This window comes from Peromyscus maniculatus, chromosome 6 (assembly GCF_049852395.1).
Source record: "Peromyscus maniculatus bairdii isolate BWxNUB_F1_BW_parent chromosome 6, HU_Pman_BW_mat_3.1, whole genome shotgun sequence".
In the NCBI taxonomy this organism is placed as follows: domain Eukaryota; kingdom Metazoa; phylum Chordata; class Mammalia; order Rodentia; family Cricetidae; genus Peromyscus; species Peromyscus maniculatus.
This window is the reverse complement of record NC_134857.1, coordinates 122678649-122695897: the sequence shown is the minus strand read 5'-3', so window position 1 is coordinate 122695897 and position 17249 is coordinate 122678649. Positions and strand designations below refer to the sequence as shown.

At 41.4% G+C, this 17249-nt stretch overlaps 1 protein-coding gene across 2 annotated transcripts in view; it reads right to left on the bottom strand.

Annotated features, from left to right (window-relative positions):
• LOC143274008 (uncharacterized) overlaps window positions 1–17249 on the bottom strand; it is a 201067-nt gene that overhangs the window by 112330 nt on the left and 71488 nt on the right. Inside the window, exon 3 of one of the 2 annotated variants that reach the window (XM_076575087.1) lies at window positions 14190–16439. The exons of the other annotated variant lie outside the window; for it this stretch is intronic. The gene's annotated coding sequence lies outside the window, so the exon portion shown is untranslated. Of the gene's footprint in view, window positions 1–14189; window positions 16440–17249 lie in introns of those variants that run through there. 2 annotated transcript variants of the gene reach the window in all.

Below are 17249 nucleotides of genomic sequence, written 5' to 3'. Positions count from 1 at the left end.
CCCCATGAAACTAAAAGGCTTCTGTACACTGTCAATCAGACAAAGTGGCAGCCTACAGAATGGGGAAAGATTTTTACCAACTGTATATCATCCAATAGAGGGCTAATATCCAAGATATATAAAGAGCTCAAAATTCTAGATATCAAAAAACCCTAAATAATCCAATTTAAAAATGGTGTATAGATCTAAACAGAGAATTCCCAAAAGAGAAAACTCAAATGGCTGTGAAACACTAAAAGAAACTTTCAACATCCTTAGTCATCAGGAACATGCAAATCAAAACTACTTTGGGATTTCATCTTACACCATCATTCTGATCAATAAAATAAGTAACAGCTCATGCTGCTGAGAATGTGGAGCAAAGGGAACACTCATCCATCACAAGTGGGAGTGCAAACTAGTACAGCCATTATGGAAATTAGTGTGGCAGTTCCTCAGGAAGATGGGACCAATCTGTCTCAAGATCCAGTTATACCACTCTTCAGCATAATAGCCAAAGATCACTTCATTCTACCACAGAGACACTTGCTCAGTCATGTTCATTGCTGGACTATTCACAATAGACAGAAATCAGAAAACAGCCTAGATGTCCCATAATAGATAATTGGATAAAGAAAATGTGGTACATTTATACAATGGAGTATTACTTGGTCATTAAAAAAATAAAATCATAAAATTCATGAGTAAATAGATAGAACTAGAAAAAAATGATGAGTGAGCTAACCAAGACCCAGAAAGACAAATATAGTATGTATTCACTTATATGTGAATGTTAGCTGTTATGTCAATGATAACCAAGCTACAATCCATATTACCAGAGAGGTTAGGTATAGAGTAAGGACTGAGGTAATGGGATGGAAATAGATCTCCCTAGGAAGGGGAAATAGAATAGATAATTATGAATGGATGTGGGAGGCTGGAATAAGAGGATCAAGTAGAGAAAGGGGAGGGAGGTAAGAGAGAAAATACAGGTGACAGCTAAAAGTAAGGGCCATTTGAGTAGTAGTATAGAAACCTAATACAGTAGAAGCTTTTTTAGAATATATACATATACATACATGAAGGTAATCTAAATTAAATTGCCAAATAATGGGCAAGACAGAGACCCAACTAGCCATCACCTGTCATCAAATAAAGCTTCTAGTACCAGAATTGGGTTACATCTAATTGAATTGTTGGCCAAAGTGGTCCCATGGGAATCCCCAAACAACCTAGGCTGTTGCCAAGACAATAATAGGTTGATCTCCACAAACTGACAGCAAGGCCTCATTGCTGAAGACAACACCTATAAAATTCATTAAAGATTGAGAAGTTGAGCCATTGCCTACATAGAGCTTTGACCTTTACATGCTAGAGTCTCTGTTACAGGAAGGTACTCACCATGATACCAAAGGATAAACATAAAAACAACCCAGCCACAGAACCTTTGATCTACAATGGAGTCCTGCCAGCAAGACATGCTAATGCAATTGTGGCACAAAGTTTGAATGAGGATTTATTGGAGTAACCAACCAATATCTGATTTATGGCCCACTCTACAAGATGCAACCCATACCTGACAATGCTTGGGTGACCAAAAACTTCAGACTAGACAGCCCAGGAAACTAGAGGAAAATCAAATACTAGTGTGTTTTTTTTTCCTTAAATAGCAATAAAATGACTGCTAATGACATTCTGCTATACTCATAGATCACTGCCTTGCTCAGTTATCACCAGAGATGCTTCCTCCTGCAGCAGATGGAAACAAATACAGAGATCCACAGCCAGACAATATGCAGTAAATGAGAGATGTGAGAGACCTTGAAACACTCGGTCCTAAACAGGGTGTCTCCATCAAATTCTCTCCCCTCAGGGCTCGGGGCACCCTGCAGAAGAGGAGTCAGAAAGAGTGAAAGAGCCAGAGGGATGGGGAACACCAAGAAAACAAGGCCTCCTAAATCAACAGAGCAATGTACATATGAACGTACAGATACTGTAGCAGATGCACAGGACCTGCCTGGGTCTGCACCAGTTGGTATTCTAGAGATAAAAGTAAAAATGGACATATGTCTCATCCCTAACCCAGGAACAATCTGCAATTGATAACCACTTGCAAATGAAAATTCAGTTTCCTCCAAGGGAGTCTCACTAGGAAAACCAACTATTTTTAAGGGTAGACTGAATGTCCAGTAGCAGATGGTCAACAGAAAATGAACTCAACAGGGTCTTTGGAGGCTCCTTCTCTCATAATATCATGTCAGAGCTCTTCCCTTTTTTAAAAATGTTTACCTTATTATTTTTTGTTTTTATTTTATATTTTTTCTTCTCTATTTTTATCTTTTGTGATATATATCATGGCTGCCAGTTTAGTGTATTGGGGAGTCCTGAGTGTGCAAACAAGTGGGTCTCTTTCTTGTGTCTTCTCTGAGGCTCTTTTCCTTCTGCTTATTTGTTTAATTCCAATATGCTAGTTTTTGTTTTATCTGATTATATTGTATTTTACATTATTATTATTATCCCACAGAAGCCGGTTTGTTATCTAGTGGGTGATAGAAATGAGGTGGATTTGGATGGGAGGGGAAGCAGGGAGGAGCTGGGAGGAGTAGAAGAGGGGAACATTATCAGGATATATTATGTGAAAAAAAATCTATTTTCAATACAAGGAAAATATTTTTAAAAATATTTAAGACACAGCTTATTCTGTGAAAATGTGAATATTTCAACTGTGGTGCTCCACCAACTAGCTGATCTAAGATTACCAAAAACCGAAGTCAAAGGGCAGAGAAAACATTAAAGCATCCACCCATTCATCCATTGCTTCTGCCCAAGTTGCCTGGGAGAAATTAAGTGTGAGGAACATAACTCCAGCTGGGACCTCTGCACAGCAGCATGGATGTCAAAAGGGGTGCTGTGTCTCAGCTGAAGTTCTACTCAAAGCCAAGGAGAAGCTCACAGCTTCCAATTTAGACAATAATACAGGCTTAGAACAACTTTACCCTGGGGCCAGTTGAATGCTGCAACACTCTTTTACGGGAACTAATACAAATGATGAGATTTGGGGGGCTCAAATTCAGAAAATTATCAAGGGAAAAGAAAAGCCACAGACATGCACACAAAAAGCAAGGTGAACACAGGGCAGACTGTCTTTCATTCTTTTACAGAAATGTGTACTTGAAACCCATTAATAGCTGTGCCTTGAACACTGGTAAAAATCCTATAACTGTTTTATAAAGGTAATGAACTCATATGAGGCTCACTGAGCAGGCCTGCCATTAAATCTTCCCTTAGAAACAGGATGTGGTTGTTGGGGTGTTTTGTGAGCTTTGCCCATATATCATCAGGAACGTTAGTTGCTGGGTCCCAAAATTATGATTTCTGTGAAGCAAAATAAAATGGAAACCAACACAGTATACACTCTATGCATCAATTCTTAACCTAACTTGTTCTCAAAACCATCCTTGTTAGGAGTAGATTTGCAGAAAAGGAACAAAGAAGAAATGTGAGATGACAAATGCCCAGCGTTAACAGCCCAATCACAAGCAAATTAAATGTCCATCTCTGTCACAGCTGGAATCAGCCTGGCCAGCTGGGCAGGGGCAGGAAGGGGAGGGGAGATCCTCCACGTTGTGCAGAACAAATGCAGTGGAGGCTAATCAAACTCAAATAAATGCCTCGGGAGATTGCCTCCTTAGCCCACATCTGGAAAGGCCTGTACTCCATCTAAGTGTCTGTATCTACCAGTTGTTTCCTGGGATAGCAATTGTTTTGTTAATAACAGACATCTCCAGGAAGACATTTCAGTTCAGTCTATTATACAAATCTAAGTCTTTGCTCACCGAGGTGTCAAGGTGATACATTTGATAATCTGTCTCACAGTACATTCTATTACTGACAAGAGCGAGTGAAGGGACCAGAAGGAAGAAATTGGGCAGGGGCAAAAAGAAGAAAGACAACTGTGACTTCCAGACAAAGCCTGTAACTATTTTGTCTGATCAACCCCAGCAGTTTCATGTGAATTTATCAAAAGGCTGAAAAGAAGGGAAAAAAAGGAGGAGGAGGGGACTGATAAGTGTGAGTTTGAAACATTAATTTGGCCAGAAGTAAGCAGAGGACACGAGAAGGGCAGAGGAGCAGGAAAAATGCTCAGAGGGGGCTATCAGCAGCGTGAATCACACTAGGTCTGAGTCCCAATTCTTCTCAGGGTGGCTTCCAGTGCTTTTCATTTTTCAGTAGAATAAAATCATAGCAATCTCTGACACGTCTCAGGGACTTCCTAGATGCCAGCACTTTACATACATTCTCCCAAAAGCTCGGGAACTGTTTGTTCATGAACTCCACTTAGAGCTGAGGAAACTGAGTTTTTCAGAGGTTCAAAGGTCACCTACAACTAACCACTGAGCTTATAAGTAGCACAGCCAAATTCTACCCCAGAGCTTGCACTATTTCTCCATTCCTGTCACAGAACCTTCTTCCTTCTCACTCACCCTGGTCGTCTCAACAGTTGCTTCTCCCATAGTCCATAGCGCCATGTTGAAGGCAAATTAAAAGCTTCCTACCAAGAAGTGCACCCCTACTCCAAACCATGTAATCAGCAAGACGGGTGGAATCATTTGGCTGTCTTAACTTTGCAGATTATGTAATTAGTATAACAAAGAGGGGCTGAGGCAGGGGAGTGTGAACTTGAGTCTAGGGCTCAGCTTCCCTGTGTATATTCAACCTTTGCACAAACACCAGTTGTTCTCACGTTTCTTGGCAAGGTGACAAACACTGGGTTCTAACCTCAGTTGAAAGTTTATGGTCCCTGAAAGGGCTCAGACTAAATGAGGCAGTAAGCCTATGTTTCAGCCTCCCCTTGCCAAACACACACACACACACACACACACACACACACACACACACACACACACACACACTTCTAATTGAAGCATATGAACCAGTCCCAGACAAGGCACTGAAAGGATTTATACACAGCTCGGATTCCCTGACAACACATTCATTCACGTTACTATCAAAAGTTTGTTTTGTTTCCATGGGAATTTACAATTGTGCAAACTTATAAAGAGCATTCAAGAGGCTGTTCCAATGACATCATCTGAAGAAATACAGACATCTCCCAAAAAAGCAAACCAGCAAAAACACTAGAAACCAACTTGGGGTTAAAACCATGACTATCTCCTTTCATTGTTGCTAACCTCTCTTAGAACTGTATTATTTATGATTGTTAGAAACCATTTTTTTTTGCCACGTTTAATATCACATGCCTGTTATAGCAGCTATTGGGAGGCAGAGGCAAGAGGATCACAAGTTCAAGGCCTGCCTCAGTAACCTAATGAGACCCTCTCTCAAAATAAAATTGAAAAGGAGGGCTGAGGATATAGCTCAGTGGTACAGCACTTGCCTCACAATCTTCAGTACTGAAAAAGGAGCTATTTTGTTCATGTACTAGTCCCTTGGGGACAATGTGATGTCACTGAAAGTTCACACAAAAGCAAGAGCCTGGGAATTGGGGTCAGCCATGTGGGTGGGTTCCAGCTTCCCTTTTCTGTGCTCCTCCTTAAAACCTTTCCTTTTCATCTCATTCTTAAAAAACTTAGAGGTTAGGGGTGGGGTGATGATGACTCAGTGAATAAAAATGCTTGTCACACAAGCCTGGTGACCTGAGTACAGATCTTCAGAGTCCACATAGAATGCTGAATGCAGTGGTTCGCATCTGTAATCCCAGAAGAGGTAGATAATCTTCCAGAAGCTCATGAGCCACCAGAGGAAATATGTATCACAGTAGCAGAAATGAGAGATCCTGCCTCCAATAAAGTGGAAAGCATGAAAAGACTCCTGAAGTTGTTCTTTGATCTCCATAAGTACATAGTAATACATATGTGTCTATACTCATATATACATACATACACATACACACATGAAGCTATAGATTAGTAGAGGTATCATTTATACATAGATACAAGTGTTTATCTTGGGCCCAGTATGATAAGGAGAACCAATAGCTAATATTTATTGAGTATTTTCATTGTGCCAAACACTGCTTTATACTATTCAGTCTAAAGTGCCATGATACTAGTGTTCTGATAACCCAGAGAAGGACATTATCCATATGGAGAAAAGAAACCATGAAGGCACCTCCAAAGTATAATATCTAAGTCAGATTTGGAATGATGAGGAACAGACAGCCTTAGATATTTAACGGTCTGAGGTAAGACGCCTATTCCAGGCACCGAGAAGAACCACAAAGGTGGTAAACATCCTTAGCCTGTTCAGAATACACAGTAGCTCAGAGAAGCTGCGGGTCTAGGAGGCAATTCTGGAAAGATCCCTTGGAGGTAAATGATGGAGGCTGTGCTGAGGACCCTGGATCCTTGCTCATCGAAGAACTTGTGAACTGCTCAGTAGCCCTAGTTTTAAGACCGCAACAGTGGGTGGGCAGGTTAAACTACAAAGGAGACTAACTGGATACACAGTGTCCAACTTGGGGAGTGGAAATGGGAGTCAAGACCATGCATGGGTTCTCTGCTTTCCCTGCTAGAGAGTTTGGCAAACACTGGTCTTTCTGGGAGGGAGTATAAAAGATTCAGCCTGCACTTGTGGCTGCCACTGTATTCCAGAAAGTTCAGACACTGGACAGCCTAAACTACAGAACAAAAGGAGCATCAGCTAAGAAACACAATCAGCTAAGAAAAAGTTGTTTAATAGAATTTAGGGACTGTAGGGTAAACATTAGCTGAGTACAGACCACAGGAAAATTCATCCTGGAATCCTCATGTGTCTCTGGGACTTTTTTCACACTGTATCTCATCATACAAGTACAGCGTCAATCACTAGCAAAGCATCATCTCCTAAATGGTGATTAAATTCCCACCCTCCATTTTTGCAGTGGGTGGAAGGGTTGTAGGTATTGTTTGCATGTCGGGCATATCTCAGTATCTCAAGAAAAGGATGTTTATTCTCCTGTTTGTCTCCCCAACTCTTGCTCAGGATGTGAGACACAGACCACAATGCATAACCCAATCTATATTTAATGTTTAATCAAGTTCAAGACCAAGAACAACAAACTGCTAACCCAGCTCTAGTTATACGAATCAGTGTGAAAGGCACTTTCTTTGGGGGGGGGGTGCAATAAAAAATGGGAATATTTCCAGACAGTCCTTGCATATCCAAAGACAGGCTCTACGGAGGAAGACTTTCGTTTCTTCCCCAGCCATAGCACAAGGGAGAGACACCATGAAACAGGGCAGAATCACTCTTCCAATATGAACATTCACTCTGCTGCTGAGTATGTTCTCTGCTTGGGTTATTGGCATTTGTATGAATAGGTCTCTAAAGAGGTAAACACTTGGCATGTGGCAATATGTACAAATTTTATATCTTATTAAATCAGTGCACTCATGACAGAGTCTAGAAGTTATAAAACTCCACTTTGTTCCTTGAGGCTCCTGTCGATCTAAAGTGGAGTCCTGCCTATTTAGTCATTCTTTACCTTTCAGTTATGCATGTCCACTCTGTCCAGTGTCCCAGCTCTTCTATGTTGATACTGAACACTAAGTTTTCTGCCTAATGATTCCAACCAGTTTTCTCTCTGGAAAAGCTATGGGTGGGTAGCTCCCAAAGTTTCAGGGCTCTGAGATGATGCAGGGAAATTATTGTTCTTGACCAAACTCAAAATTAAATATGTAAAGGACAAATTTTTTGATTTTATTGCATGTTGGAGGACTCTGTTGCTAGACCTCGGGGTCTTTCTGATTCCTTTATTTTTCCAAAGAATGTTTTCTCCTCCCTTTCTTAGCTCTGAGACAATATTATAGCTTTGACACCAGAAAGAGGTAGAAGAAAAGCCCCTGTCGACACAGTACTACAAAAACATGAAGCAGCAAAAATAAACCTGTTCTTTTTTTTTAAATTAATTTATTTATTATTTACACAGTATTCTGCTTGCACGTATTTCTGCAAGCCAGAAGAGGGCACCAGATCTCATTATAGATGGTTTTGAGCCACCATGTAGTTGCTGGGAATTGAACTCAGGACCTCTGGAAGAGTAGCCAGTGCTCTTAACCTCTGAGCCATCTCTCCAGCCCCAAAACTGTTCTTATGTTGTTAACATTCATATTTAAAAATGACACATCTATGCTCAATGGTGTAACTTTGAGGCTAACTCCAGCCAGCTGGGACATGAAATGGACAGTGCTGATATGTTACCACATGTCCCTAGAAAACATGGCTTCATTACTGCCACAAAAGAGTGACCACAAAGGACACTCTGTTATGAACGGAATTTGAAAGCAAACAAACAACAGTCAACACAAAGAGGATCTGGGACAAACTATGTTCCAGGAAAGACAGCATTGCTCTGTATGTGCACGTGTGTGCACGCACATGTATCCATGCATATGAATGTGTGTGGAGTCTAGAGAACAAAAATGGGTGTCATTCCATCTTCATTTTAATTAACTTATTTATTTATTCTATGTGTCTTTTACATCATGTATCTTGATCCCATTTATCTCCCTATTCCTTTGCATCTGCCCTCGACCCCTGCACACACCCCAAATAAAACTAAATTTAAGGGAAAAAATAAAATAAAATTTAAAGAGAAAAACTTAAAAACCTCGTCATGAGAGCTGCAGTGTGCACAGCCACAGTGTCTATGTATCTTTACTTGTGAGTGTTCACTGCAAAGATTCTAACCCCTGGCATACCACTGGACTCCAGAGAAACTCCCTACCCCACACCATGTAGTCAAATACACAAACCAAGAGCGCAGGTGCTGGTGGTTGAGCACTATAATGATCTCTTCCCAGTTTTTTTTTTCTTTGTGATGAGGAAGCATGACCACCTTCATGTTTTGAGACAGGGTCTCTCACTCTCATGGAATTTGCTGATTAGGCCCAGGGAGCCCCAGGAGTCCACCTGTCTCCCTGCCCACAGTGATGGAATTTCAAACACGTGCCACCATGCCCAGCTTATTACATGGGTTATGGAGATCAAACTCAAATTCTCATGTTTACATGCCAAACACTTTACCAACTGAGCTATCTCCCCTGTCTGCTTTTATTTATTACAACTATGTAACCACATGTGTGTGCGTGTAGCAGTGGGGGGCCAAAGGATGACTTTGAAGTTAGTTCTCTCCTCCTACCATGTGGGTCCAAGGGATTGAATTCAGGCTTGGCCTGCTTTGCCTGCTGAGCCATCTCACTGATCTCACAGCCCATTTCATTGTTGAACTTACCAGGTGCTTAGTAGAAAGAAATATTGCTATTTTAACAAGAGATGCTTACTAAATAATCCCCAGTTTTTAAAGACTTATCTTATGTGTATTAGTTCTTTGTCTGGATGTGTGCAAGAGCTCTATGTATGTGCCCGGTACCCAAGGAGATCAGAAGAGGGCACTGGGTGCCCCAGAACCGGAGTAACAAATGTTTGTATGTTGCCACGTGGGTGCTGGGAACTGAACCTGTAAGAGCAGCAAGGGCTCTTAGCCACTGAGCTGTGTCTCTGCTCCTAAACATCTCCATTTTTAAAAGAGTAATATCAGCTGGGCGTTGGTGGCACACACCTTTAATCCCAGCACTCGGGAGGCAGAGGCAGGTGAATCTCTATGAGTTCAAGGCCAGCCTGGTCTACAAAGTGAGTTCCAGGACAGACTCCAAAGCTACACAGAGAAACCCTGTCTTTAAAAAAATAAAAATAAAAATAAAAAGTCATATCAGAGAAAGCGAAGTTAAATTTCAACTGAAAAGGTTTGAGCCAAGCATAAAGCAGAGCTTCGTAACCAAATTTGTGGGAACTTTAAAGGCAAGAATGAAGAGAAACACTCATCACGGGGAGACAGGACTTATAAATACTTCAAATCCTGATATATGACACAAGCTGTGGTTGCTCATGAGAAACCCCAGAAGGAAAACCATTCCTTGAGTGCACCAGGCTTGTGCACAGCCTGTTCCCACTACATCTTTCTCTTCTGACAAACAAAGCCGTTTCTACTGCCACCTCCCCCAGAAGTCTTCCTTGCCACTGACCCCGGCTGAGGTCACTCCTGCCCCTCTCTCTGTCACTCTGTGCTGTATACACACTCAGCTCTGTTCTTTCGCTCACGGTACAAAAGTGGGCCTATTTGTTCCTCTCTGTATCGGCCTTCCGATGGGAAATACAACTTCCTTGAGAGCAGGCCAATGTGTGTTATTGATCTTGGAGAAGTAAAAGTGTCTGGAGCATAGCAGGCACATTCCTCACTATAGAGCTGAAGACATGGGGACGAAATGTGCAGAATTGCTAAGCAGATCTTCTTGGAACATATTTCACACAGCCTGAGAAGTCACACAAGGTTCATTCTTCAGCACCCTTGCCCGTCTGTAGCGGTTTCTCTGACTCCTTTGATTTCTGCTGTTTTCCTAATGATTACCAAATCTTCTTCTCAGTCCTGAACTTTTGTATGTGCTCTAGACTCCCATATTCAGCTGCGTGCTGGACACTGCATAAAAATAGCCCACCCATACCTCAAACTTTCAGCATACCCCCAAACCCCAGCATCACAGATTCACCCTGTCTGTAAGCTCACTCCATCATCGCTGTCCATGGATCAGAAGTTAAGCCCTAAGCATCACCGTGGCTCCCCACTCCTCATCTCACTCTTGACTAGGAGGTCAATCCTTGCAGTCGGCCAGCCCGCTACTTTGTGCTCGGCTCTTCTCTTTTTAGCTTCTGCTCATGCAGTTCACATTCTCAATATATTTCTTCTGACTAATACAACAAGGACTGCTAAGAGACTCCCTTCTTCCAGGCTTTCAACCCGGCTTCTGTTATACTGTAAATAACGCTCCTAAAACAGTATATTTGTCTGTTACCTGTTCAAAGAAATGGTGGCAAACCCACCCATACAATTTCTCCTACATCCACCCCACAACCTTCTCTTCTTTTCCCATATGTCCATCATTTTCTCCTCCCACCCCAGATACTAGATGCCATAAACACATACCTTCCACTCTTAAATATCTACTCCATAGACACGGCCTGTGCTGCTCTGTCTTCAAGGTCCTGACTCAGGTTATTTTACCTGGATGGATGGTCCTCCTCTCTGTCACTTTTCTGTCTTTCTCCACCTCTCTAGCAGTATCCATTCAGGCTTGTGGGACAGCAGTTCTTTAAAATGTTGTTCTTTTTTGAGAATTTCATACAATATATGTTAATATTTTCCTCCCCCCCAACCCTTTCCAGGTCCTCCACACAATTCACCCAACTTCATATTCTTTCTCTCTTAAGAAAAAAAAAAGATCTAGTCCAACTTGTGTTGGCCAGCTACTCTCAAGTGCAAGGCCTGCCCTAGAGTGTATACCCAGTGTCACTCCACTGGGAGAAAAAACAAAACCAAATCCGATTCTCCAACTCCTAGAAGCTGTCAATTGAAAATAGGCTTCTTGAGTGGGTATAGGACTTTGTGCTCACTCCCCCTTCTCTGTGGTAGGATTTGTTTCTGGTTTGAGCTTGTGCAGACCTTGTGTGTTCATATGTACATTAGCCTGTTGTATCTGGAAAATGCTGTTTCCTTGGGGGCATCCACCATCTGTGGTTCTTTCAATATTCCCATACCCTCTTCTGCATAGATCTCTGAGCTTTTGGGGAGGGGGAGTGTTGATGAAGACATCTCATTTAGGGTTGAGTGCGCCAAAGTCCCACTCTCTGCACATTGTCCAGTTGTGGGTCTGTGCTAATTCCCACCTACTGCAAGAAGCTTCTCTGATGAGGGTTGAGCAAAGCACTGATCTATAAGTATAGCAATATGCCATTAGGAGTTATCACCATATTCCTTTAGCAGAATAATGGTGCTAGCAGCAGTTCTTAAGCTGCAATTCACAGATTTCCCAGAGCTCAGAGATAAAATTAAAGGAGACTTGTGAACTTAGGTGAGAAAAAAGTACATCTTGATTCTCACTGACTTCTAACAGAAATATATTCCTTTCTTCCTTTATGAATGTCAGTAATAAACTACAAGGACACTAGACATGATATTACTTTGTCACAACTGGAACCACAGACACATCCATTCTATAATACAGAGCCTACAGCCTTGCATTATCATTTATATTCATTACTTCAAATTATAATTGTTAGTAGAATATAATTTATTTAAAATAATAATACAGAAGTATACTTATTACTACATAATAACTTTCATATTTTAACAATTGTGCTATCATAGTATTTCCATTATCTTTTTTATTTCATTCACTTAAAATATTATTCTAAGAAGAAGAATAATTCTAAGACAATAAAGTTGAAGGTGCCTGTCTAGCTTTAATTTTACCTAAGAAGGTTTCCCAAATCACCTTAAATGACCATCACACAGAATAAATCTCCCCTTCTACCCTGAACCATCAATGAGTTGAAACTTTTCCTAAGGCCCACACCACCCTGATTTCCTCTCTACACATTTATTAGTCATTTATTGGGACTTAGGTCCTGAGCATAGGATCATTTGTTTTCTATTTTTAGTCTCCTTTAGTGCTGAATCCATGGTAGGTGATGAACCTGAGTTGTGCTGAACACATGCTTTTTTCAAGGAACATTTGAGGCTGATGGCATTCAAATTGAGAAAATAGACAGGATGCTGGTGTATTCTGGTCACTGACATGACCTTATGAACTTGTACAAAGTGAACTGTTCTGTTCTCTTATCTGATTTCTGTCTCAAACCAACACCAGAAATCATGGACGAGGACAGAAAACAGGACTCAAGGTCTCTCTTTGCTGCAATAAATCATACATACTTGTATGTGTACATATATACAAATATATGAGTTTTTCTTATGCACTATAAGAAAAACACAAATAGTAGTTTAAATGATCTGGATTTGAACACTGACAATAAAAATTTGGAATACTTACCACTAAACAACCATCTATGCTTCAGGGTCAAAAAATATTTGTGGAACAATGATTTTTATCGTTGTTTGCTGTTGCGTAGCATAAGGTCTTTGTGTGGGAACATAAACTAGTTCCTCCCAATGAAAGCATTTTATGTTCTGTGATTCCCAAGCCTATCACCTTAATGGTGCAGTTTAAAGAAATAATGTACCATAACACAGGCATGGGACACTCATCTCTGAGTAATTAACTGAGATTGATAGAAATAAATACCAGATAAACACATTTTTGACAGGGAGCCTTAAGAGAAACAAGTTGTAAATGATCTTTTTTTTAAGAAAATACTGTAAAAGATCCCAACTTAATAAAAATATAAATATTATAAATATAAATATATATAAACAATTAATTGAGAATTTGGTATTTGAAATTTTTTCCTAACAGCCTAGGATATAATAAATGGCCTCCAAAACATCTGCTAGGAATGTCCCTCTGCATGCTAATGTTTTAAAATTTATAGTTTTCAGCAATTTGTGCAAACTCCCTGCTCTCTCTTTTAGTTGTAGTGATTCTGGTGTGTCCTGCATTGCTGTTAATTATTTTAATGACAGATAAGGGAACTACTATATTAGTAATAATAATAGTAATAAACATCCATATGTGTATAATGTTGTAGGTTTCAATGTTTAAGCTGCCAATGTTTTCAATTAATTCCTCTAAGAACACTGTGAGGAAGACAGGACAAATATACAGGCAAAGGAAGCAGGTCTCATGGATGTAAAGCAGTTTGTCCAGGTTTCCACAGCCAATGAATAGCACAATCAAAGCACAGAGTCAGGTCAATCATGTGCAAATATGTTCCTGTTTCACCCAGGGAAGCACCAGAGACCAACTCTCTCCATTTCAATGATTTCTGGATCTTATTTCAGCTTTTTATCAATTATTGTGGCTAAGGGAATGGCTTAGCACAGGTGTGCAGGAGACACTTGATCATTTGCTCATTAATTTGTAGCATCTTATATTTGTCAAAATAAAAGTCAGATGTCTGGGCCTCTAAGTTCTAGAGGAAGCAAATTCTACTTTTTGGGGATATTGCTCTGACATATTCCAAGCAGTATGCAAGCTACAGCTCAAAGAACAAAGCTCAGCAGTCCAACTCATGATACAAGCAGTCTTGACATTTGGGTCACACAACACAATGCACCCTAAGGCATAGGCCTTACAGGATAGGACACCTTGTAGACACCAAGTCTCATTGTGAAAATAGTGATAAGTGATCCTGAGATTCTGGAGCAAAAAACTCCACATCATCTGCACTGGAGAATACTCAAATCGGGTACATCCTGGACGTTATGGTTTGAATCTAAAAATGTCCCCCGACAGCTCATGTGTGGAAGTCTTGATCTCCAATGCAGGAGGATTGTGAGATGGGGTGCTTGGGAGATGATTAGCTTGTGAGGCTTGGCTTCATGAATGGATTAACTGATTTACAGATTCAGTGTTCAGTGTGAGATTAGGAGACAGTGGACACTTTGGGGAGTGAGGCCTTGGAAGTAGGTCACTGGAGGCAGACCAGGGAGGTTGTCACTGAAGGGCATGTTTTGTCCACAGCCCCTTCCTCTCTCCCTGTCCCTTCTTCCTGGCTGTCATGAGGTAAATAGCTTTTTTCCACCACATGGTCCCCACCATGATAGCCTGCCTCACCATGGGCCCAGAGAAAAAGGAGCCAAATAACATGGACTGAAACTAGAAGGCAAAATAACTATCCTCCTTGAAGTTGAGCCTCTCAGCATTTGGCCAAGGACAGAAAGCTAACTTGTGGAGTGTGGTAGGATGAAGGTCCCAACATAGAGAAGCAGGTGGTACTATCAGGATTGCTGCCACAGCTGGGTATTGCCCAGCCTCATGGCTACTGCCCAGCCTCATGGCCAGCATGTAACAAGGGGGCTGTGCTTCACCCACTGACCTACCTGAAAATTCTCGTCTGGAAAAAAAGCCCACCAAAAGTTTTCCTAAGACTTCCAGGAAAGTGGATCTGAGAAGAACGGGCAACGCACTCTGGGAGATACTTTAGGCACTCCCAGTTACCCCTTCACTTCAGGCCTGCAACATCATTCTCCAGCTGCCACGGGGACTTAGAGTGTACCTCTCAGGACACCGCCCTCAGTGAAGGGATGCCATCTTTTATATGCCATGCTCCAGTCCAAGGGCACTGTGCATGATGGATTTAGAGATTCAAGGTGGCAGAGGTTTACTGCCCTTGGCCTGGGCTGCTTCAGCTCCAGAGCTCCCGAGGACCCAGAGTGTCTCTCTTGTGACTAATAATACAGCTTCTCGGCCCCAATCTGTATTCTTCACTCCTTTACAGTTGTTGATCCAGGAATAGTCCCCAGCAAACCTTCTGCATGCTAATCTCAGAATTTTCTTCCCAGGGATTCAGACCTGTAACAGCTGTACTTAGAGCCAGCAATCTTGCTTTGATACACTCTCTAACAACAGAGGGCTTGATCACATGAGATTTGAGGACAGTTCTGAAAAGCAAAATTCACATAGCTGCCTTGGTGTTCAGTCCACAATTTAAGAATTTAAACTTCCCAGCTGTCTTTGAAAAGTTCAACGTAAAAGTCACTAGGCCACATCAATAACTGAACTCTACCTCTTTAAGCAACTGTTTCATTGCTTTATGAACGTATTTTCCCATGCTAAGAAAACAATATTATTGTCACCTTTCTGTACTCTTCTTTATTCATAAAAACCATCACCTATTCTTTCATTCAGACTTTTCTCTTTCTACTGAGAAGTCCTTATAAATTCTTAAAATTTTTCCCATGTTGACAATCAAGCCTTCTATGTTGGTACAGAAGAAGCTGAACCAGGAATGGAAATCTAGTTCTAGCTTTTTTCTGTGACTTGGTGTAATTCATATTTATGTGTTATCTTGTTTACTTAAGAAAAACTATGTAGTACTTATAGTGTTTCAGGAATTGCACTTGGCATGAGTCTAAAACATGAACAAGACAAACATCAGCCCTCATGCAGCATACAGCCTACCACAAAGCAGATACTGAATAAATGACATGGATAATTCTTTGAGCAGCAGGTTTTCTGAAGCAGTAGCCAGGGTGCTCTGAACATGTGTAACAGAGAACCCTGACATTGCCTGGGATGCCTGTGGTGCCTCACAGAAGTAGCAATTACGTGGAGATTAGGGGGCTGTGGACATAGCTCAGGCGCCCATTTTCCAGCAGCACTACATAAATTAACCATTGTAGTGCATGCATGTACTCTCAGCACTTGGAGGTGGAGGAAGACAAACCTGGGCTACATGGAGAGTTTGAGGACAGCCTAGGCAATGTGAGAGCCTGTCTCAAAAGTAAATGAAATGAGAGAGAATTAGCAAGGTGGAAGAGGAAGAAAGATTCACAGACAGAAAAACTTCATACTTTAAAAGTCTACAAATGGAAGATGCTCACCACGTTCATGGGACTGAGTGAAGGCCACACAGCAAGAACAATGGTAGATGAAAGGAGGGAGGGGGAAACAGTGCACACAGTGTCACGTGACTCAAAATGATGGTTTAAAGCTTCACACTTCCTGTAACAAGAAAACACCCTTCAGAGTTTCAGGCAGGGGGAATCATAATCTGGGTCCACAAGTCCAAAATGATGACATTAACACCTACTTGCTTATTGTAACAAGTACTAAAATCCAATAAGATAATGACCATGAATGTGCTTAGAAAACACAACACGTACTACAATAAAAGACATTATTATCACCACCCATTTCAGGAGGTTGATGAACTTTGGTTCACTACCCAAATAAAATTGTAATCATAGAGCTCACCACCTGACCAAAAAATTAAAAAGAAAACAAGCCCCCTCAACACCGCTGTCATGTAGCAACACCACTGTCATGTAGCAGGTGCACGCCTTCTCAGAGTGCTGACACTGTCCCAGCTCTCCCTCTTTTTGTTCAAGTCCAGAAGCAACTGCCACATAATTGCAACCACTGCCCTGTCATACTCCCAGCAAGTCATTTGGTGACACTTGCTTTCTACTACATTATGGCAATGGGTGATCTCCACTTCAGTGACTGCTCACTATTGTCTACTACAGTACAGACCACAGCAATGGGCAGTCTCCACTTCAGTGGCTGCTCACTATTGTCTACTACAGTATAGACCACAGCAATGGGCAATGTCCACTGCAGTGGCTGCTCACTATTGTCTACTACAGTATAGACCACAGCAATGGGCAGTCTCCACTTCAGTGGCTGCTCACTATTGTCTACTGTAGTATAGACCACAGCAATGGGTGATCTCCACTGCAGTGGCTGCTCACTATTGTCTACTACAGTATAGACCACAGCAATGGGCAATGTCCACTTCAGCGGCTGCTCACT